Consider the following 24,298-nt stretch of genomic DNA (forward strand, 5'->3'; position numbering starts at 1 on the left):
AATCCGGCCCTTAGCGCATGCTAATTTTTAGCTCGTGCTAAAAACACTAGCGCGAGCCCTTAATGCCCAAATTTGCACATGCTGTTATAAAATAGGCTCAGTTGTGCACACAATTTAATTCATTAATTTGCTGCGATTGGCGTTAATTGATACCAGTTTGCAGTTGCACTTGCAGCTTCCCTTCGTCACTATTCTCTAAGCTAAATGTGAATTCTAGGGTGTACATCTGCAATGGGGAGGGGCTTAGGCGGGTCAAGGCATGGCAAAGATTACCACACGTGCATGCATTTGTTTACACGCGCATCAGTCACACTTAGGTGTTCTTATTTATACCAGCCTTTGAACTGGTGTCAGTGAGGGTGCCAAAATGTGCATGTGCAAATACAATCTTGGTCCCTGTTCTACAATGGCCATTATAAAATTAGCACTGAATGCTCAGTTTCTGGCCTACGTTTGGATGCACTTTACAGAATCTACCCCTAATTGTATCAGTGTCATTGGCTGACAAAACTAGGGGCCCTGTTTACTAAGTGCGCTAGCGTTTTTACCGCATGCTAAAAATTAGCATACTCTAACTGTGTGGATGCCCACAGGATTATGGGCATCTACATGGTTAGTGCGCACTAAAAACTCTAGCACAGCTAAGTAAACAGGGCCCAGGGACAGTGGTGTAGCTACGGGGGCCAAGGTGGCCTGGGCCCCCCATATTGGCTCAGTTACAAGTTGGAGGTTTTTGACTGATGAGGAGCTCGCCCGATATCTACTTTAAGAAGAAAACTTCTTCAATGGTGGATATTGTAGGCGTCAACCACGCACTGTTATTTCAATCAAAAACAGAGAAGGTTGAGCATCTGAAATCTTTTCCTCCTTCATAATATCAATAGCACATTATTGAGTGGTTCATTTGCTACTGTAGAAATTGAACTGAGGTTCATTAGCAATACACCATCAGTAGTCTGAAATATAGAAGAATGCAATTTATTCAGACAATGCACCCAACACAACCACGTTTCATCTTATCATGCTGCATCAGGGGTAGAGCTGTCAATTTGAACATATATAATTAAAAACCAGACATTGGTATCATTAATAAAATATAACAAACACAAGAACCAAATGAATGTAAAATCAAAGAAAGCATACCATTTATAAATATGGAAATGAAATGATACATTATACTGAAAGGGGTGATATTGTTGCTATTGTGGTTTTTTTACACCCCTTTCAGAATAATGTATCATTTTATTTCAATATTTATATACATTTTACATTTTTAAACTGTATGCTTTCTTTGATTTTATATTCATTTGATTCTTATGTTTGTTTATAATTTATTAGTGTTACCAATCTCTGTTTTTTAATTATGTATGTTCAAATTGATAGCTCTACCCCTGATGCAGCATGATGACGTGAAACATGGCCATGTCAGGTGCATTGTTTGAATAAATTGCATTCTTCTATATTTGCTGGTCTGCTTTGTGGTTGCTGCTGTAATTGTTTGCAGGTCACTGCCTCTTTATATTTCTGCAAAAGTATATAGCATGACAACATAACAGTGTTGTCATCTTAAAAGAAGTTGTATCTTCTGTACCGGGTAGTATTTCAAGAATTACACACAGCAGGTAATAATATTCACCTTCTTTCCCTTATAAAATGTTGCTGCTACCTCATTCTTCTTAAAATTCTCCAGCCCAGTCCTTTGTAGTTCCCCCTGAATCCCTTTATGGGTCCCCAGAAGTCCTCACGTGGAATGAGACAAATGGAGGATGCAGCATGTGGTTGTATTGTGACCTCTTAGCCAGTGTGGATTAATCAAGTGTAATTTGTGATGCTTGCTAACACAACTGCTCCCAGACTTTGAGGAGTTGACAGAGAGTTTGTTAATAATTTCAAAGGTAAAATGTTTTAATAGATGAAAGGCACTGCTGTTTGCCAACTGTACATGTAAAATACAAAGTTTACAGGGTTTAAGTTCTACACAAGAAGAATGAAAGACTTGTAAGTACTGCACCTTTTTAAAGGTAAATTTGGTGAAATCTTATGACTTAATATATCATCAAGCAGCCAACAATTAGTGGAATTCATCAAGGAAAAAAATACTTCAAAGACAAAGAAAATCTGTAACAAAATTCATCAGGTTTATTCATTCAATATAGGTTACACCTCAATCCAAAACGAGACCCAACACGGGCTGTGTTTCGAAATGCAAGCCTTTCTCAGGGGCCCTATTTCTATGATTGTTGAAACAAATGAATAAATATAACCAGATATTGAGGCTATCCAGCCAAATCTGCTTGCTTCCCTGTCTATTTCCAAGGAACTCCCTGATGAATTTTAATACAGATTTTCTTCGTCTTTCTAACATTTTTTTCCATTGAGACTTCCACTTCTTGTTGGTTGTTTGTGGACTTCTTGTGGAAGATTTTTTAAATATATCATCAAGCATTCAGCAAAAAAAAAAAAGGTTTCTAGTCTTGTACAATCCTATCCCTGCAGATGACACCACAAAATGTTAGGGGGTGCACCATCATTAGTACATAAGTACATAAGTATTGCCATACTGGGAAAGACCAAAGGTCCATCAAGCACAGCATCCTGTTTCCAACAGTGGCCAATCCAGATCACAAATACCTGGCAAGATCCCCAAAAAGTACAAAACATTTTATACTCCTTATCCCAGAAATAGTGGATTTTCCCCAAGTCCATTTAATAACGGTCTATGGATCTTTCCTTTAGGAAGCCGCCCAAACCTTTTTTAAACTCCGCTAAGCTATCCGCCTTTACCACATTCTCTGGCAACGAATTCCAGAGTTTAAGTACACGTTGAGTGAAGAAACATTTTCTCCGATTTGTTTTAAATTTACTACATTGTAGCTTCATCATATGCCCCCTAGTCCTAGTATTTTTGGAAAGCGTGAACAGACGCTTCATATCTACCCGTCTTTTCTCCAAGCTGAAGAGCCCTAGCCGCTTTAGCCTTTCCTCATAGGGAAGTTGTCCCATCCCCTTTATCATTTTCGCATTACGCCATGAATAGGTGAGCAGCACCCTTTGAGGCCCTTTTACAAAGCTGCAGCAAAAAGTGGTCTTACCGTGCCCTTACACAGATCTTTTCCGCAAGCTAAGGTAATTTCAACCACAGCCAGAAAATGGCCATGAGCTAATGTTGGATATGTAGGAGAGGGATTTCGAGGAACACACAAGCAACAGCAAGCAGCCAAAAAGAGCACAAGGAGCCTTCAAGAGGTGGGTGTCACACTAGTACTTTATTGATGAGACCCGACAGGGGAGATACAGTCTTACAAAATCTCAAAAGCACACAAAGACACCAAAAAATTGAGCGGGAACTAGAAGTAGAAAAACAGTACAGACTGTGGACTAAAATGCTACTCTTCAGGAAACACTCTGCTGAGCATTTGTGACTTACCATGAGACGCCTCAATGCACCTCATGGGACACCATTTCAAGCTGCAGTAAGCACACATTATCGCTTACCGTGGCTTAGTAAAAGGACACCTTTACCTGCTATGAGGGGCTGCATCCAAATATAGTACTCGAAACACTGCTCAAATATTTCCCCCTGAGCTTTTTAAAATTCTGGTTCTTGCTGCAGAGGTTTCTAGGAGAAATATCATAGAGAAAAGCAGTCAACTTTATAATTACCCAGCAGAAATGACTGCATTGCAAGCTACAATCTAAACAATTATCAGAGCTCACTTAGGACCCTCGTTTAGTATGCCACGCTAGAGGCGCGTTAGTGATTTTAGTGTGCGTTAGTGCTTTTAGTGTGCACTAACCATTCTGTGTAGGCGCCCGTAATATTCCTGTGGGTGCCTACACAGTTAGCGCATGCTAATTTTGTGCACGCAGTAAAAACGCCAGCACACCTTAATAAACAGGGCCCTTAGCGAGAGCTTAATTCTATCTTTTTAATTTTAATATAATTATTTTTTTGTGGAAAAAATATTGACTTTTTTTCTTCCTACAATGGTTAAAATCAATAGCCTTATGTCATTGTCCTCAGTAGATATAGTTTAATATATAGCAGTGGAGTGGAGGAGTGGCCTAATGGTTAGAGCCGCAGGCTGCGAACCAGGGAAGCCAGTGTTCAAATCCCATTGTGACTTTGTGTGAATTTGAGCAAATCAATTAACCCTCTATAGCCTCAGGTACAAATTTAGGGGTCTTTTTGCTAAGGTGCACTGAAAAATGGCCTGCAGTAGTGTAGGCGCGGGTTTTGGGCGCGTGCAGGTCCATTTTTCAGCATGCCTGTAAAAAAAAAGACCTTTTTTTAAATTTTAGCCGAAAATGGATGTGCGGCAAAATCAAAATTGGCAATCGTCCATTTTGGGTCTGAGACCTTAGTGCCAGCCATTGACCTAGCGGTAAAGCCAGACGCGGTAACAAATGTCAAATGCCACTTGGTGCGTGTCTGATACACAGCGGGTAAAAGGGAAGTCTCTCTTTCCTGCGGCCATTTCATGGGAGAGTCCTTACTGCCACCCATTGAGCGGTAAACAGGCAGCTCGCAGCACTGCCCAATTACCGCTGGGTATACTCCAGTGCTACAAAAGTAAATATATTTTTGTAGCACTGGATATGATGGCGCGCTAAGGGTGGGAAGTACCGATGGGCTGCTGCAGTAGCCCAGCAGTACTTCCTGTTCAGCAAACGATAAGCCTGTGTTGGATGTGCATAATTCTAGGCACTGGTATATCAACCAAGCATATTCTATATATTGCGCCTAAATCTACATGCCGTTTATAGGATATGCTTAGGTGGAAACTTATTCTGCACAGATTGTTCAGGCACCACGTATAGAATCTAGCTTTTAGCACCGATTCCCGCGACTAACTGTAGATGTTAGATTTAAGCCTGCCGAAACCTGGTGTAAATGCTGGTACCCAAGTTATGCACGCAGAACCAGTATTCTATAACTGCACGTGCAACTTTTCAAAATACCCCTCCTATGGCTATGCCCCTTTTAGAGAGATGCACTATGGGAGATAGGCACCCTGCATTATAGAATAGTGCACAGCCAGATGCTTGTGTACATTTTAATGGGTTCCAATTAACATCAATAATTGGTTGTTAGCACCCAATTATTGATGTTTTTGAGCTTATTATTCAACCAAATTGCGCGTGCATCTGAGGCATGCACACAAATCTAGGTACCCTATATATAATCCGGGGGTAACTGCCGTGCCAGCATTGTGGTGATCAGCTCACTCGTGCACTAACAACACATACTAAACTGCTTGGCACACTTTGATAAAAGGACTCCTTAGTCTTCAGTGTATTTTCTTATTTTGGAGTGCAGATATGTTTATTCCTTGAAGGGAACTCACCTTGTCTGTAGTTAAGCACCTGCCACTGGAGCATATGCTTCAAACTGCAAATTTCACCAAAACCGTGATGGCATTGCCTTTCTGGTTACCATCTAAACCTCAAAATTTGTATCTAGAATAGACAATATCCCACAAAAGAATTTGTAAATATATATATGTAATAATAAAATGCATGTTATTTTAAAGACATTGAGTTGTTATTTAACACATCAAAGCATGATATATATGCAACTTTCATGCATTTTGTAAATATTTTTGTGTATCATGTTTATTTTTGGAAATAGAAGCTTCACATATGTAAGTATCACATATGTTATTCTTCTAAGGTATAGCGAATTACATCAAATGCTTACAGTATGTTTTTACAGACTTTTTTAACGGCATGAAGTGTTTGAAAATATTTTCCAATATGGCAGTGCACACTAGATAGTATGAAACATTTATTGAACTCGGACATTTATTATTTAGAATGCAGAATATACACTGTGCTATTTTGCAAGAAAAATCATTGTAAATGACCAACTCTACTCAATATTTCTCTACCTTGTAGTTTGGAAGGTATAAGCCACCTATTTTGATAGTGATAACTTGTTTACTTTATAGTATTTTTCCTCAACACAAGAAACTGAGATGTCTGTTTAAGCATTTTTTTGTCACAGTCCTATGCTTTACAATAACATTACACCCAAATACTGATCATTGTTTTCACTGGGCTACAAAGAGGCATATTTTCAAAGCACTTTGGGAGCCTAAGTTCCATAGGTTTCTATGGAACTTTGGGAGGCTTAAGTGCTTTGAAAATGAGCCTCATAGTCATTCATGGTTTACATCAATGCTGTGTGAGTTGGGAGATTCCAGTAGTGGAGTACAAACACCAATAGGATGTAGCACTCATATAAGTGGGTTGTGTTGGGGGGGAAAACCCTAAGGCACATTTCTGATGAAGTTTCAAGCATTTGTGTAACAACAAACTCAATGTTGGTGTCATTGTTGATCCGGGAGAATGTTTCAGTGGAAGTTTATCTGTGACTGTAAAATCATTAATAAAAAGTAAGTTTTAAAAAAATAAGGGGGGTCTTTTACAAAGGTGCACTAGCGTTTTTAGCGAGCGCTAATCATTAGCTTGTGCTAAATGCTAGAGACGCCCATAGGAATATATGGTTGTCTCAGTTCCAGGAATAACATGTATAGAATGTGTGTACGTTTGGGAAGCTTGCCAGGTGCCCTTGGCCTGGATTGGCTGCTGTTGTGGACAGGATGCTGGGCTCGATGGACCCTTGGTCTTTTCCCAGTGTGGCATTACTTATGTACTTATTTTTAGCGTGTGCTAAAAACGCTAGTGCAACTTTGTAAAAGGGGCCCTAAGTCAATGTAGATAGAATGTCAGTGACAATGCCCCTTCTCATAGTAGTACCTTGTTGAGGATTCTGGATTCTTTTTCTTTTGATGTCCCTAGATGTGGTACCTCCAAAAGAACGTAGAGCTACTAGTACTACTACTTATCATTTCTATAGCGCTACAAGGCATACATCATCAATTAATAGATAAGTATGTATTCAGCAGAACATGATAATATGTGAGCTTCATTTTATTAAAGTCAGAGCAAACAATCAGTTGACATCCTAAAATTGTGTGACGCCTAGGATTCCGTACTTAAAATGGTCTAGTTTCTTGTTTACTACTGAAATCGTGTCCTGTATGCTTGACAATCTTCCACACCAAGGGGTAAATTCTATATATTGTGCCAAAAAAAAAATCAGCACCAAAAAAAGCGCTATTCTACAAAATGCGCTTTAAGTTAGGCGTGATTTATAGAATAGCACTTACATGCTAAAAATGTGGTGCAAATCCCCATGTTTAAATGAAGGTGTGTATGCCCTTATTCTCTAACTATGTGTGCAAATTAAAGGAACGCCCCCTGATCTGTCAGGACCCTCCCATTTCCACACCTCCATTTTTTGACTCACGCAGATCCCGCACCTAAATGCACGTGCACACATTTCAATTAAATTTAATTATTGACAATAATTGCTTGATAAGCCAATTATCGGTGCTAAATTAGCTCATTATTCAATCAAATTGGGCATGCAAATTGGACTCATGCCCAAATTTGCCATTTTTAGTGACTTTTATAGAATTAGTAGCAAATGTTGTTTCAACAAAGGAGTAATTGACTGTTATGTATAGTAGCCAGAGGTCTAATGTATATTATTTTAACAACTAAACAACAAACATGATTTGAGCGGATAAGTTATCATGTGCTATATTGATCATCATAACCAATTATGTGTTTTATCCCAGAAATATAGCCAGTTATTGTTGAGAAGGAAATTACTAACATACTGGTTGTGATTATTATTATTACTGCAGTATACTTACTATTTTCTGTACTGTATTTTTTAATTGTCTTACTGTCAATTATCAGAATTAGTCCATATCTCTGTAGCCTTCTCATAGGTTTTGTTTATCTTCTTTTTGTGCTATCTAGAGCTACAGAAACTTAGGAGATACAAGGAACCATTAAAATATTGATCGATTCACACTTGCTTGTCATGTAAAAATGTAACCTACTATTTTCTGATAGTAAGTTAGCTGAAAATTGTCATCAGACATCTCATTCCATACAATTAATAGTCAATGAATGCAGTGTTCTACAGGGCTCAGGCAACTAAGGGCTCCTTTTACTAAGTGTCAATAAGCCCAATGAGGGCTGACCGCTCACTATACAGGAAGTACCACCGGGCTGCTGCGGTATTTATTTTTGTAGTGCTGGAGTGTACCCGGCAGTAATTGAGCAGTGCCACAGGCTGCCCGGTTACTGCCAGGTTAACGCGGGAGCCCTTACAGCCACCTCAATGGGTAAGGGTCCCCCCCCCCCCCCCCGAAATGGCCGTGTGGCAAGTGCTTTACTTGCTGCCCAGCCATTTCCTGTAGGAAAGCGAGACTTCCCTTTTACCAGCTGTGGTAAAAGGGGGACCTTGACGCACTTGTACAACACGCGCCAACGCCATCACCAGCCCCTTTTTGCTGCAGCTTGGTAAAAGGGGCCCTAAGCAAATTAACAGAAAATAAGTGCTCATGAATTGTAGGTATTATTAAAGGGAGAATTTCTTCAGGCAGAGACTGCAGTTTATTTACGTTGGTCTCATTCCCATGAATTGCTTTTGGCTTCAGCAGTGCAAATAACTTGACTTTGTCAATTATTAACTGTCATGAAAGCAGATATTCAGTGGAAAAAGAAATAACCATGGAAAGCTATCCATGGGTTATACAGCAGTTGTGTTGGTGCATCACTGAAGCTCATGGTTTTATCTACTGGCCTACAGGAACCATCAGGCCCACCTGTATATACTTAGCTCCAAGGGCTGCAAGCACTGTTCCCTCTAAGCTGAGCAGGGGTCCCCCACCAAAAGCACTGTTCCCTTTAAGCTAAGTGGGACTCCTCCAGCTATAGTCCTGCCAATGGGGGTGGGGGGTGGGATGCTGTTTCACTAACCCATTTTCAATAGTGAAGGACAGGCAAACTCTGCAGGACTCCAGTGAACCTGCCTGTCTCTAGTGATTGAAAACACAATATTGAATCAGCACCCCCTACTGGCAGCAGTGCAGCTGGAGAACTCCTGCTCAGTTTAGAGGGAACAATGGCAAGTTCAAAACTCCATTTTTCAAAAACTTGGAAACCTTTATGCTGATTTGACATTAACATTACAATAATGCAACCAAAGTGTAGTTTCTTTAATGGTGCCCAAAAAAGAAGTCTCTTTGTTATTTTTCTGTTGGCCTGGCAATTTCTTCCCATTTCTTTGGTCTTCTAGTTCAATCAGAACTGGCTCTGCTGGAGCGTTATCCCCCTCTTAGTCATTGGAGTAACAGTCTTCAGCAGGGCTTAATTTGTAGATAAAAAGGAAGTGGAATTGTAGAGCTCTGAGAGGCGGTTGGCAGGCAAGGGGCAACAGGAGAATAGGGCCATGTACTGTGAGGGTATGGAGCAGAACACTCCTGATACTCTGGAGTCTGAAAAGAAGTGGTGGAACTGCGTTCCATGCCATTCTCACAGATATTAAAGCCTGGTCTTCAGCCATGGACCACAGACTTATGGTCTCTTTGCAACCAAGTATATGTGCACCCTGAGTCTGAGGCCCTATTCTCCTGTTGCCCCTGGCCTGCCCACCGCCTCTCAGAACTCTACAATTCCACTTCCTTTTTGTCTGCAAATTAAGCTCTGCTGAAGACTGTTACTCCAATGACTAAGAGGGGGATAAAATGGGGAAAAGCCCCAGCAGAGCCAGTTGATGCCCCTCTACAAGTCGTTGATGAGGCCCCACTTGGAGTATTGTGTTTAGTTTTGGATATAAAAAGACTGGAAGCTATGCAAAGAAAAGCTACAAAAATGGTATGGGATTTGCGTTGCAAACAGTACGAGGAAAGACTTGCTGAACTGAATATGTATACCTTGGAGGAAAGGAGAAACGGGTGACATGATACAGACGTTCAAATATTTGAAAGGTATCAATCCGCATATGAACCTTTTCTGGAGACGGGAAGGTGGTAGAACTAGAGGACATGAATTGAGGTTGAAGGGTGGCAGACTCAGGAGTAATGTCAGGAAGTATTTTTTCACAGAGATTGTGGTTGATATGTGGAATGTCCTCACGCGAGATGTGGTGGAGATGAAAATGGTAATGGAATTCAAACATGCGTGGGATAAACACAAAGGAATCCTGTTTAGAAGGAATGGATCCATGGAATCTTAGTGGAGATTAGGTGGTGATGCTGGTTATTGGGAAGTGAAACCGGTGCTGAGCAGACTTCTACAGTCTATGCCCTGATCGTGGCTGAATAGATATGGATTGGCTGGAATGTACATTTTAAGGGATTTCGACGTTAGCTTCAGAACTTAGTACAAGAACAGTGCTGGACAGACTTCTACAGTCTGTGCCTTGAGAATGGCAAGGACAATTCAAACTCGGGTATAAAGTATCACATATCATGTAAATGAGTTTATCTTGTTGGGCAGACTGGATGGACTGTACAGGTCTTTATCTGCCGTCATTTACTATGTTACTATGATAGACCTCACTGTTTGTTCAATGGCTGTCTCTCTCCTCAGCGCTTCTGTGGACACTGTCTCTTTCAGCCCTGAGTTTGAATCCCAGTGCTCAGCACTGCTTACCTTCCATATCTGAATATTGTGTCACATCTGAGTTGGTGAAGAGCATGCTGCAAGTTCCCAGAAACATATACTTTTTCAACATGGCTCCCTTTCATAATGAGATATGACGAAAGCTGGTTTGGCATAAAACACTGTACAGATCTTCACACCTCTGCTTGTTTTGCTTCTGGGATGGACAATTACTTTAATACAATGAATAATAAAATGATGTTAGGAAGGCACAAGACATATCGTCACGTGACAGCCTTAACGTAAAGAAACTTCCAGAGAGGCCTTTAAAATTTACCTCTTTGACAGTGTTATTTGCTGTGGGTAACTCTTCTTGGGGTGAACTCCAGGGGCAAACTATTATTTACCCCAGTCCTGCTATTTTTGGTCTATTTTTGCTTATCCTTTTCTCTGTGGATGATTCATCCCTTGGGTCTGCTTGCTTTTTCGCTGCTATTTTTTCACCACCTTCTCTTTATTCCCTTTCTCCCCAGTCATCCACTGTTGTTTGTCTGTCACCAATACTGTTCTTCAATTATTCCCAAGTTTTGTGTGTCATGGAGCAGTGTTCTCTACCAGTGCTTTGGAATCACCACCCACCGAGGTCCTCCTATCCACGCTTTTCTTCATCCCAGGTGCGCAGTATTGTGGAGTGTCCACTTTGAGCTGTGCATAAATCTGATACTGCTACTATTTCACTAGGGCTTTTGAATTACCACTCTCTCCGATCCACGTCAACTCTTTTGTGTGACTTCCTTTTTGTGACCTCATATCAGATCTGCTGCCTCATTGAGACCTGGCTTCGGCAGATGAAGAGGTGTATTCCACCAGGGCTTTGCGTCGTGGTGGGGGAATGGCAATTATCTTACCAACTCATGTCTCAGTAGAGCTACCCTCGAACTTTTTTATATTCTGCTTGGGGTACATATTTCTGCCCCTTTTGCATTTCATGTATTGGTTTTCTATTGTCCCCCTATCATGCAGTCTGTACTCTGGGACAAACTTTTCCAGGCTCTGGCAGAAGCCACCACTAAATTCAGCAATCTTATGGTATTGGGTGATTCTAATGTCCATGTCAATGATCCCTTTTCTACTAGATCTGCTTCATTTCTTTTCTTTCTGAAGGACCTAGGGCAGCGTTTCCCACCCTGTGTGCCATGACAAACTCACTGGGGTGCCACAGAGAGAGATGGGATAAAGGCATGCACACCGTGAATCCAGGGCCCTGCAAGAGCAGTGAATCCTGCCTGCTGCCGCCACTGCTGCTGAGAAAGATACTGCAACGGCACCCTTAACAGTGCCACTCCTGCTTCAGTGGGTCTGAGGCAGTGATTCCCACAAGCTGCCTGCTACTAACCTGGGGCCAGGACATGGCAAAGGGAAGGCTTCTGGGTTAGCAACCGGCACTGTGTGGGAATCATTGTCGTTGCTGGGGACCTGTTGAACCATAGGGAGAATTGTGGGTGGGAAGGGAAGGACAGATGTCATACCTCACTACCGCAGGCCACGTTTTACCTTGGCTTAGTAAAAGGACCTCTATGTTTTTTGTATTTGATATACTACTACTACTACTACGATATACCACTGAAGCTGGCAAGCAGGTCTAAGTGGTGTTCAATAAAAATAGCAAATAAGATGTAAAGAAATGAGCTTTAAATTATAAAAGGATACACAAACACTTTTGACCAATGGTTCTTAACCAATGTGTCAGGACACACTGGTGTGTCACCATGAACTAAGGATTACATTAGATTATAGCTTAGAGAACTCAGTATCCTTTTGTTTGCTCATTTAAAAGATTTAGAATAACATGCAGTAAAGTGAAACACTTGCTGCGTGGCTGTTTCCTGAGGGAGCCCGTACTGCCACATTTTAGGAGGGGGTAAGGGCTCTTCTGCTATCCTGGTGATAACCGGCCAGGGAAGCCCCCAGCACAAAATATTTTTAAAAAATCTGATGCATAGGAAATGTGTGCTGGGGGCGGGCACTACTGCCAGGCTCCTGTAGTAGTCCGCAAGTAGTGCCGGATTGGTGTGTGGCAAAGTGGCAGTATGGGTGCCACCGTTCTCGTCCAAGCCACTGTTTTTCTTTGTTTACAGGAAGCCACTCCATCTTTTGAATTTAACTGCCTGCAGTTCAGCCTCTGGTTATGGTTTTATTCTACAACAAGAAAATAGCGAGGGATCACAATGCTATAAGACTAGTCACACAAGCCAAAAATTGAAGTTGGCTACAGAAGACAGTAAGCTAATTAGCAAGGATGATTTTACTGAATGGAACCAGACATGGCTGTGTTTTGGCTCTCTTCCTGCATCAGGGATCTGGTATATGAAAATAAAAACATATAAATACATTTAAAACACATCATAAAATTCTTTAAAAAAAAAACCACCCCAAACATACCAATTAAAAATTCATTAAAGATACATCAAAACTAAAAAAAAAAAAAGTATATAGACTGCACAAAAAATGTAAATATTTTAATAAAAATTGTATAAATACAAAGGGATATCACACAAAAATATGTTTATTTATCAACATTTATTTACCACCTTTTTGAAAGAATTCACTCAAGGCAGTGTACATATTTCTTATAATCAAGTAAGTACTAGGACTAAAGACAAGATGTGCATCTATGGCAAAGTGGGGGGGGGGGGGTTGTATATTTCTATAATGGAGGGGGTGTTAGTGGGAGGTCTATATCTATGAAAGGATAGGCTTTCCTACCTTGTACTCTCCTCTCAAAGACCTCTCCCTACCCTCTTGAACACTCTCCCCTCTCTTCCCTGCCAACCTTTCCCTTGTGTTTTTCCCCACTCTTCTTTTTTCTTTGCATTTGTTCCCCCACACTTCTCACCCCCTTCCCCCTTCTCTCTTCCTGCACTCCCATCTCTGAACCTTGACTGCTGGTGGGTTCCTCAGTGCTGCAGCTCTTCTCTTCTTGTCTGTGCTGGTAGGTGTTTTTTTGTCCCTGCTGACTCACAATTCAATTCTTCTGCTGTGCTCTTTGATGACGAGGCCTGATTTCCTCACCACTGTGCTGTTTTATGTCACCTGCAAAGAAAACTAGTCTAATGGAACAGGATGGACAAACAGACAGACAGACCCTCCCTACAACTGTTATTGCTTATTTATTTATTTAGATTTTGCTCACACCTTTTTCAGTAGTAGCTCAAGGTGAGTTACATTCAGGTACTCTGGATATTTCTCTGTCCAAGGAGGGCTCACAATCTAAGTTTGCACTGGAGGGTTAAATGACTTGCCCAAGATCATAAGAAGCAGCCATGGGATTTGAACTGTCCACCTGTGGATTGCAAGACTGGTGTTCTAGCCACTCCTCCACTCCATTGTATTATATCTCTGATATTTGAATGCCAGTGCAGTTAAATGTGTATATTTTGATCTGTTTCACAGTATTTCTATTATTAGGTTTCAATTTACTGTTTTCAAGTTTACCTCATTTATTGTATTTATGTTTATTTTTGGTTATTAAGCAAAACATGCCTAAAATGTTGGTCCTCAATGCTTATTGAAGTTATTCTCTTTGAATAGTAAGGTGTGCATGTGCTGCTTGTTGATTTTGATGACTGCCTATTAGTGCTCAATCCTGTTTGGGATTTGCCTTTATAAAAGAGGCATAACAAAGGGGCCTTTCTGGACTTTTCACATGACATCCTGTAGTAAAATCAAGCCCACAGTGACTCTCTGGTGAAATATGAAAGAGCAGAATGCAAAGTCCAAGATTATTTTGGTAACTGATCCCATAAGATCACAGGATTTCAGATCCTGAAAGAATAGTTACCGGTCCTAATTCATTTCACTATAATGTGAGAAAATGGTGTTAATCTATTTCCTTTTATTTATTTATTTTATTTCACAGATGCAAAACAAAAAAAACAAAAAGGCACACAACTGCTTACAAAACAGTAGATAAAAAACAACAAAGCAGTGGAAGAAATGCATTTGATTCCACTGCTTTGTTGTTTTTTATCTACTTTTATTTCACAGATACAATTTGCAATATCATAGAACAGGTTACACAAAGGAAATCATTTTTACAAAGTGACTTTCATCTCCAGGTTTTTGTGTTATGTGGCTGGGCTGATTAGAGTACAGTGCTGGGAACCTGGAGACTCTGATTCCACTCTATCAACTAACTCCTTACTGCCCTTGAAAGAGTTACTGACAAGGTTGGGTAATGGGAAAGAGAAGTTTTCAAAGAAAGTGTTCATTCTTCAGATGATAGTACTAAGTTTTGTATTATTTTAGGTATTGATTTCAAGGTGATTTAACAGGACAGAAGAGGCTCAATATTCAGCGGCACGTAACTGGATGGTGCTGCAGAATGTCCCCTATGACCGCCTAAGCAGAAACTGGCTCTATTGTGGGCAGTCTGGAGGTGGAAATAGGGTGTAGAAGTGGTGCATTTAGGGTAGCTGTGTCATGGTGTATGCACACCGTGTCAGACCCAGCCCTCCCTTAAAATCCTATCGGCTTCACCCAGGCAGTGGCAGTGGTACTCAAAGGCTGCCTGTGGCCTACTCCAGGGCTTCCTCCCTGAAGAGCGAGATGATTCAGGGAAGAAGTCCAGGAGTAGGCTGCAAGCATTCTATGAGTGTCCCTGCTGCTGCCCAGGTGAAGACTAAGCAAAGAAGTGAAGGTGGGGCAGTGGCACAGGGGGGCAGGTAGAGACACTCTTCCTTTAAAAAAAAGATCCTGGCTATGCTACTGGGGCAGAAGCAGCACTTATGCAGTTAAGTGCCCAGTATTCAGCACTTAACCATGTAAGTTAACAGACAAATTAGACCACATAAAGGCAGTGGCGTAGGAAGGGGGGCGGTGGGGCGGTCCGCCCCAGGTGCACGCCGCTGGGGGGTGTCGGCGCCTCGCTGGTTCCTTGCTCTCTCTGCCTCGGAACAGGTTACTTCCTGTTCCGGGGCAGAGAGAGCAAGGAACCAGCGAGGCGCCGACACCCCACAGCGGTGTGCACTCGGCGGATTGGCTCTCCCGCCCGCCCTTCACTGCCTTCCAGGTATGTTCTCATGGGGGGGTTGCGCTACGGAGGGGGGAGGGTGCATCGCGCTGCACCCAGGGGGGGTGCGCAGCGGCAACCCACCCTGGGTGTCAGCTGCCCTCGCGGCGCCACTGCATAAAGGTCCTATCTTTGTCTGGTTTCACCTATCTAATTAAGGGCTGAATTTTGGTCTTAACCGGATAAGTGCCATCCATCCACACATACCTGGATATCCATTATTCATATTTATTTGTTGCATTTGTATCCCACATTTTCCCACCTATTTGCAGGCTCAATGTGGCTTACATAATGCCGGAGTGATAGGCGCCACTTCCGGATCTGAGAAATACATATTGGTATAGCATGTACATTATAGGGTAAATTACAAAAGTGGTAATGCCTTAGTGTTCATGGTTGAAAGAGTGATTTACATTATGCCGTAATGGCAGTCACTATTTCTGGATCTGAGAAATACAACGTTGTATGGCATTGGTATTCATTGCTGATAGCCTAAGTACATGGTGAAATTGCATTATAGTTATAGGTAATAGGATAAAGTAAAGGGTGGTTAAGCAGTCCAATATAGAAAGTTCATTGCGGTATGGACATGTTCCATGTGAGGTAATCCACTATACAACATATGCACACATAGAGGCTAGGCATTTCAGAAAGTTCACAGGACAGACAAAAAGAGAATGCCACACCTGTCCTTAGAAGTAGACAAATTGCAGAAGCTATCTAACGAGACGCTGACCGGAGCTACAATTCACCGATACAGCTTCAGTTACGATTTCAACGAGACATGTTCTTGCGAGAAATCCGAAGAATAGATGGAGCAGAATCGTCAGCTCAAGTTTTTCAATATAAACATTTGTGAATGAAAACAAGATTTTCTGTATGGTGAAAAGACTCCTGATGCAGGCCTGATAGGCCAAAACACAGCTGTGTCGAGTCCCAATCACCTTGTCTTTTTAAAATTTTTAACAAATACATTTTTTTTTTAATTTGACTTCTGTAAGATCAACTTTTTTCAATTTTAGTCATCTTCGCTGTTTTTGTTGTGTCACGTATGTGATCATCGTCTGCCAGGTGTGTCCTGACTGAAAAAGTTTGAGAACTGCTGCTCTAGAGTATACATTTTCAGGTCCTAACTTCAGCTCTGTCAAGTGTATTTAATAGCCTCCTATGGGGAACCATGTCAAAGGCTTTGCTGAAATCCAATTCTCCAGTTGCCCAGTCAATGAATTCAATCAAATTAACTTGGTGTGATTTACCTTTGGTAAAACTATGTTGCATCGGATCTTGTAACCCATTGTATTCCAGAAAATTCTATTCTATTGAATATGGGCAGTGCCCTAATAACTTCCAGATCCATCCTGACTCTACCCAAGACTGTCCTGGCACTAATTCAATAGTGCTATGGTGGTCTCCTGGGATTTTCAGCAGCATCTGGGCATGTGCTGCTGAAAAACCAGGAATCACCCAGATAGCCAGGGGCGTGGCCATGGAAAGGGCATGGGCATGTCGGGGGAATTCAGTATAGATGCACGCAGTATTATAGAATTTGGGTGATCTGTACCTAATGTAGGATTGCAGTTGGTGTAAATCCTTGCACCCAAAATTGGGTGCAAATCCCAGCGCTAAGCACAGTTCTATAAATGCACCCAGCACTTGTTTTTTGGGCATCATTTACTGAATCTAGTCGATGGTTCCTAAATGTAACTTATTTGAATTACTGAGAAAGTTGTGCGCTACATCCAAAGAAAATTAAAAACCATAAATCCAAGTCAAGCCATATGCAATTCAGCATGTTCAGTGGATTATTTTCAGGCTGAAGAAAAATAATTCCAAATGAAACAGAAAACCAAGAGTGGAGACAATGCACAAGCTTCTCTGCTATTTGTTAGTGTTTTTCCAGATCAGTTACACCCTTCTCTCTAGTCTACCAGAAACAGCTTCTGCCCTTATGGATATGCAGGAGCCAGAGTCAGGAATTTGAACCTGCCAAAGAGTAATTACAAAAAAAAATGAAACCTTGAACATTCCTTTACCAATTAGATAGAGTCCTTTTGGTGACTCATTAAATAAATTACTCCTTTCTATGGGAGGATGCTGGAATTTTCCATCTCCTCCACTCCAGCACTATCCTGGGCAGAAGATCTCATTTTGATCAGTCTGGAATTCTAATGTCAGCTGCTTTGGACTTGGGATAATATGATTAACTCACACACAGCTGGTCTACAATTTTTATTTGTATTTAGAGAGGGGTTGGAGAAGAGGGAAGGAAAGCAATTCTGGTACCAAATATACTGTAAAAACAGAATATGCTTTGGAATTGTCGTGGTCAGTGTAGAAATTTGTGAGTCAGTGAAATTCACTGGATCCTAAGATTCTGCAGCGTGCTTCAGATGTGCCAGTCCATCAACAAAAAAAAACAAAACAAAATCCTGTTCTATCTGTTTGATAGTTTCTGAAATGAAAAAGGAGATGGGGAAAATATTATTATAAAACCACCTCTGGCCATAGTGGTAGAGGTCCCTCTCATTTACATATTTATTAATTGGTTTTGTCCCTGATGTGTTGAGTTCCTTTCTCATCATTAAAATAAATGTCACTGTTAGAAAATAGGTTGATTTATGTTTAAATCGTTTGTATTGATTCCAAAAGGATAACCAAGAACACGGATGACACTGGAAGCAGAGATCAACAATACAGTATAAGCACCATCTCCTTACCGCCCCTCTCCACCCCATCAACCCCCTTCCCCCATCCCCTTCTCCTTTTATCTCTATTGCTCACATAGGGATACATTAACAATACAGTTGCCAAAGAAATGCTAAGAGGCACAATCAAATATTAAGAAACAAATTAAGGGAAGTTCAAAATTCTACTATGCCCCACCGTCCCTAAAGTAATCCAAAAAGGGTTCCAGATTTGACATACTCGAACACCCAGTGGTGAATCCATGTCCGAAATATCATGATGTTCCATAGTAAGCAATTGTATCATTTGTATTCGCCATAATACCAGTGTAGGATAACCTGCCATAATTCACACCAGTACAGCTCTCTTCAGAAATGATTGTAGTTCTCTCGGGGTAAGGCTAGCTATACGATACTTACAAACAACACATTAGGTAGTATTTCCACTTTACGCCGACACTGGAGACGAACAAAAGCCAGCACATTGAATAGGTCTATTTATTTCAAATGCATGCTACATAACATGATTGCATTAATAAGTTTTATTACACCCTTTTACCTTGCTCTTTTAACATGGTTTTTTCAGATGAGAAATCCATACAAAATTGCTTAAATTTTTTATTTGACATGCCAAGTTCTTTTTGGTCAATTTTAAACATTTCTTGCAGAGAGATTCTTTAACAAATGTCACTTTATTTGGGAAGGCAACGTCAAACCAGTTTTACATGAATAGACACAAATTTGCCACAAGTTGGATGATTCATTTTGGATTACAGGGTGTGGGAAAGCAGTATATACGTTTTTATAAATAACAGTCTTCTCTTGGAATGACAGCTCCTCTGCATTCATTCTACTCCAAATAGTGGGGCTATGAGTCTGACACTACACCAGCTCAGCACTAGAGATGTTCAAATGTCTTATACTATGGAAAATATATGACATAGGATGACGGCACTTTATTCAGTAACGAGCTTTTGAGAGCAAGAGGCCCACTATGTCAGAGGTACGAAGTGATGAAGCAAACTCTTGATCTCGAAAGCTTAATGCTTCAATAAGTTGGTTAGTCTACATGGTGCCACGAGCCTCTGTTATTGTTGCTATGCCATCCCTATGAAATTTTTTGTAGAGTATATAGAAAACAATTTTCAAAGCTATCTACCTTGGTAGGTTGGCTTGACTAAAAATCACCCTCTTCTGTTTTGGCAGAAAGTATGTGCTGGTTTTCACAGCAAATGTACTTTTGGTGAAGGAAGGCCTTCTAAATGAAGGTGGGCTAGGACAACAATGTGTACAGATTTCATTTTTAGCTCTACCTATTGTCAATAGTTTTTATCTCATTTCATTTCACATTTTGAGTTGATATACCACCCATAATGTATTCCACCATCTCACTGCCTGTTTTTGTTCAATGTTAGTTTCTATATATGTCTATCTAAGGTCTTTCTATGTGCGCTTGTCATTACACTATTTACTATTGCAAGTCATCGCCGTATTTGTTCAACATAATGGTGGCAATTCTATAACATTTTACATGCTGATTATATGCATAAGTGGTATTATTTAGATACCTGCTTCACTTATTTGGAATGGGGGTGTACACATGGGTGGAGCTTCGGCAGAGCATGTGTATAACTTACACATTACTGTAAATTACACAGGTATCTATAGTACTTAGTTGCTAACACTTACACCAGCTCTATGGCATAAATGCTTCAGTGGCGTAGCCAGACTGCCAATTTTGGGTGGGCCTGAACCCAAAGTGGGTGGGCACAAAATTTTCTCTGTACCCCCCCCCCCCAGCAAAATTTAGTCACACTCAGATGCATTTGTCACACAGGGTAAAGTGCTGCTTTTCAGTGCATCCGATTTCAGACAATTTATTTAATAGCCTAATCCTTTTCAGTGAGCTTTCAGAGGCCAAAACCTCCTGCCTCAGGTCAGTATAATGCTGTTAGGGTATCCTCTCCTGACCTAAGGAAGGAAGTATTGGTCTCTGAAACTTTATTAACACCATATTACTTTATCCTAAATTAAAAATACAATTATTTTCTTTACATTTGTTGTATGGCCATTTACTTTGTCTGATTGTGTCTCTAGATTCTGCTTTCTTTCGTTTTCGCTTAACTCTTCTGCCAGGGTATCCTGGCCATTTGTCATTTTTCTCTCCTTTTTCTTTGCTTTCTTCAATATTTTTCTGCCTCTCTCTGTGTCCAGATTTAATTCATTCTTACTATCCATTCTTTAATTTCCTTCATCTACTTATGGCTTTTCATCTTTTTCTCACCCTTGTTCTCCCCATGCCCTTTCCTCTTATTCTCCAATCTTTCACTACTCCCCCTTTCCATGCAGCAGCTCTCCTCTTTCTCTCCCCATCCTTCCAGTGTCTCCCCTCTCTCTCCCCATCCTTCCAGTGTCTCCCCTCTCTCTCCCCATCCTTCCAGTGTCTCCCCTCTCTCTCCCCATCCTTCCAATAGTCTCCCCTCTTTCTTTCTGCATCCTTCCATCCAGCGTCACCTCTTTCTCCCTACCCTTCCATCCAGCGTCTTCCCTCTTTCTCTCCCCATCCTTCTACCCAGGTTACTTCCTGTTCCGGGGCAGAGGGAGCAGGGAGCCAGCAGAGCCGAGAGCCGCACGGCTACTCCCCGCAGCTAAAAATGCACCCGGGGGGGGGGGGGGTGCGCATCGGCGATCTGCTCTGGGTGGCAGCCAACCTAGGATCGTCACTGGTTAGCTCATGTACTTTGGCAATTACAGCAGGTCATGGAACACCATTTTAAGCTGCATTAGGTGGACAATAGTGCCTAAGGGGCCCTTTTACTAAGCTGCAGTAAAAAGTGGCCTGCGCTAATTTGGATGTGTGAAGTAGAAGCACACTGGGTCATTTATTACCATGGCAACTTAAAAGGCCTTTTTTTAAATGGTGCAGTAAGTGGTTGTGTGCTAAAATGAAAAGTAGTGCAATAGCTATTACTGCCTGAGCCCTTACCGCCACCTATTTATTTGGTGGTAAGGGGCTCCCGCGCTACTCGTGTGGTAATCATGCAGCGCATGGTAATGTGATTGTGCTGTCGATTAACACCAGGAATGCTTCCTGCAGTAGAAAAATAGAAAATTATTTTCTGCCATGGGAAGCAGCGCCAACTTTGAAATTACCGCCAGGCACCTGTGCTACCCCGGCACTAGTGTCAATTTGGTGTGCATTGCCCTCGCCTTAGCCCTACCACAGCTTGCTAAAAGGGCTCCCAAATAATTTTCTGCATTTTATATGTTTCAAAATCAGGACTTAAAACGCATGCTCCCATTCACAGGTCCAGTGTCCATCTTTCTGTGCAAACGTTCACCCCCTCCTGTCTTAATATCAAGGTCCCTGACTTATCATAATTAATGTTTAGCCCAGAAAATTTCCCAAACCAGTCTGTAATAGCCATAATCCACCCCATATTTTTAACCATCTGGGTGAATGAGAACATCATTTTGGACCCAATTCTATAAAAGGTGCCCATTTGCACGTCTACTCTCAAAGTAGGTGTCATCAAGCAACATGTGGACTTTTATGCTGGCCATGATCTTATAAGAGGTCATTTATGTGTGTATGTTACATATATAATTGTGTTAATGACTAAAATACACCCAGTTAGGTGCATACTTCACATCTAAAAGTATATGCCCCCCTTTTTAAAATTACCCCCTTAGTGGACATTAAAGTACAAAACTGAAGCTAAAGGAACACATATTTTTTTATTTCTGTCATTTTGAATTAGAAACAACATAGAATTAAAAATAAACCAAAAATCCTACTGCATTAAGGGTTTCTTTTACAAAACCAAGCTAGTGATTCCCGTGCGGCAAATGAGAGGAAGCCCATAGGAATTGAATGGGCTTCCCCTCATTTGCCTCACCGCGAATCAGTAGCGCGGCTTTGTAAAAGAGGCCCACCGTTGCTTGTAATGGCAACATTGTGGTTAAATTAAACAAATAAAGGACTCTGCTGATCTCCTGGCCTTGAGGATCAGGCTGAGAGCACCACAAAGCTAAAATATAAACCATTGACTCTCTTCGTCTAAAGGAGAATTCGTGAAAGCAACAGGGCAGAGTGCTGTGAAAACAAAGCCAGCTCGCCTGAGCCTTTCTCTTCTGAAGTCTCCACATAGTTAAAATAACTAAACCATTACTAATAATCATCATTTTTACAGCAAAGATTTATCACAGTTACCTTTTTTTTTTTTCTTCCTTCACTGGCGCCAGATTTCTAAACTACCTGAAGCAAGAAGATAATACTCCCTTGTAAGCCTCCTAACAAGGGTGTTGTCATGACTCACACATCTGAGATTGTTTGCTATGTTCCTGCCAAGTGGGACTTTACCAGGGGGTGAAAGAGATAAACAATGAAAAAAAAAATGCTTGACAAAAACCTGTCTCCTGACTTGGGAGAACATGTTGGGAATAACTAGAGGGTGAAAAATAATCCTGAAGCTACTGTGCTGCTCACTTACTCTAGGTGAAGTAATAAAAAGCAGGCCACATCCATCAATCAGATTGGGTCAAATAATATCAAATGGTCTCTCGTCTACCAATCGAATTTGATCCAAAGTTGCAGCCATTCTGCCCCTCCCCCTCGCCGTCTGATGCCTTGTTCCTTGGAGAGAAACGTACAAAAGTTCAAGAGGTTCTTTACAGGTTTTACAAGTATAAATCTGTTACATAAACTAGGGATTTGGTGGGGATAAAGAGTTTGATTTTTGTGTATTTATTATCAGAGATGTAGCCAGCCCTCCGATTTGGGTTGAGAGAGAGGTCAAAAGGTAGATTGAGGGGGCAATATATTCTCTTCCCCTCCTCCAGCCATTTAACGAGTACAGTGTAGGTTTTGTGGGGTCTGAGCCCAAAATGGGGGAAAGACCCAGGCCCCCAAGGCCCCCTGTGGCTACGCTACTGTGTATAACCATGTTTGATTTGTGCTTGGTTTTATTCTTGTTCTAATCTGCTCTGAAGTGGAATGGAAAAAGTAAATGTGTACTCCTGTATTTTTTAAAATATGCATGTACATTGCAACTCTGTTAATATCCATATTCTCATGAGTACATGCTGTCTTGTTGCTGTGTATACTTATATGCATGCATGCTACTGCACAGTTTTATTAAAAGCCTTTTCTGAGTGTAAAACAGGCTTTACACACGAGAACTGAAAAGCGCAATAGTACAATCCTAAGGCCAATACACTTAACAGCAATTATGAAGTGTCAGAGAGCAAATGCTTTCAACTGAGCTATTTAAAACTTGTGTAACAGTTTCACCCCACACTTTTCAGGGATTGCCACCACATTTAGCACTGAATACTGCATTTTTGTCTTCATGAACTAGAATGTGCTGAGGATGCAGAGGTAGATTCCAAGTCATTCTTTCGGCTAATTTGGTATCTAGATTACAGGTGATACAGAACGCTGCAGCTAAGAAGATTATCATTATGTTATACTTAATTTCCTACTTTACATAACAAAATTCTGTGTTACCTATTACTATGTAAGCCGCATTGAGCCTGCTTTTAGTGGGAAAGTGCGGGATACAAATATAATAAATAAATAAATAAATAAGATTATGGGACAAAAGAGGTCGGATCATGTAACACCTACATTGAGAGAATTCCATTGGTTACCTATTAAGGCTCATGTTTCTTTTAAATTAGAATGTTAGGTTCCTAAGATGTTTAGAGGTACATATCCAGAGTATTTAATTTCTCTATTTTCTTTTCTCTTAACCCCATCTTCGTCATAAGCTATAGAGTCTTGCCTTATTATGGAAAAGTCCATAGACCATTATTAAATTGACTTGGGGGAAATCCACTGCATATTTCTAGGATAAGCAGCATAAAATGTATGAACTTTTTTGGGATCTTGCCAGGTATTTGTGACCTGGATTGGCCACTGTTGGAAACACGATGCTGGGCTTGATGGACCTTTGGTCTCTCCCAGTGTGGCAATACTTATGTAATCCTTCTTTTTTGAGAGTTGTACACAGTGCATTTCTTTCTAGCAAAAAAGGTGCCGGTACTCAAATGCCAGATCACCCTTCAGGGG

Source organism: Microcaecilia unicolor, chromosome 2 (assembly GCF_901765095.1).
Source record: "Microcaecilia unicolor chromosome 2, aMicUni1.1, whole genome shotgun sequence".
Classification (NCBI taxonomy): Eukaryota; Metazoa; Chordata; class Amphibia; order Gymnophiona; family Siphonopidae; genus Microcaecilia; species Microcaecilia unicolor.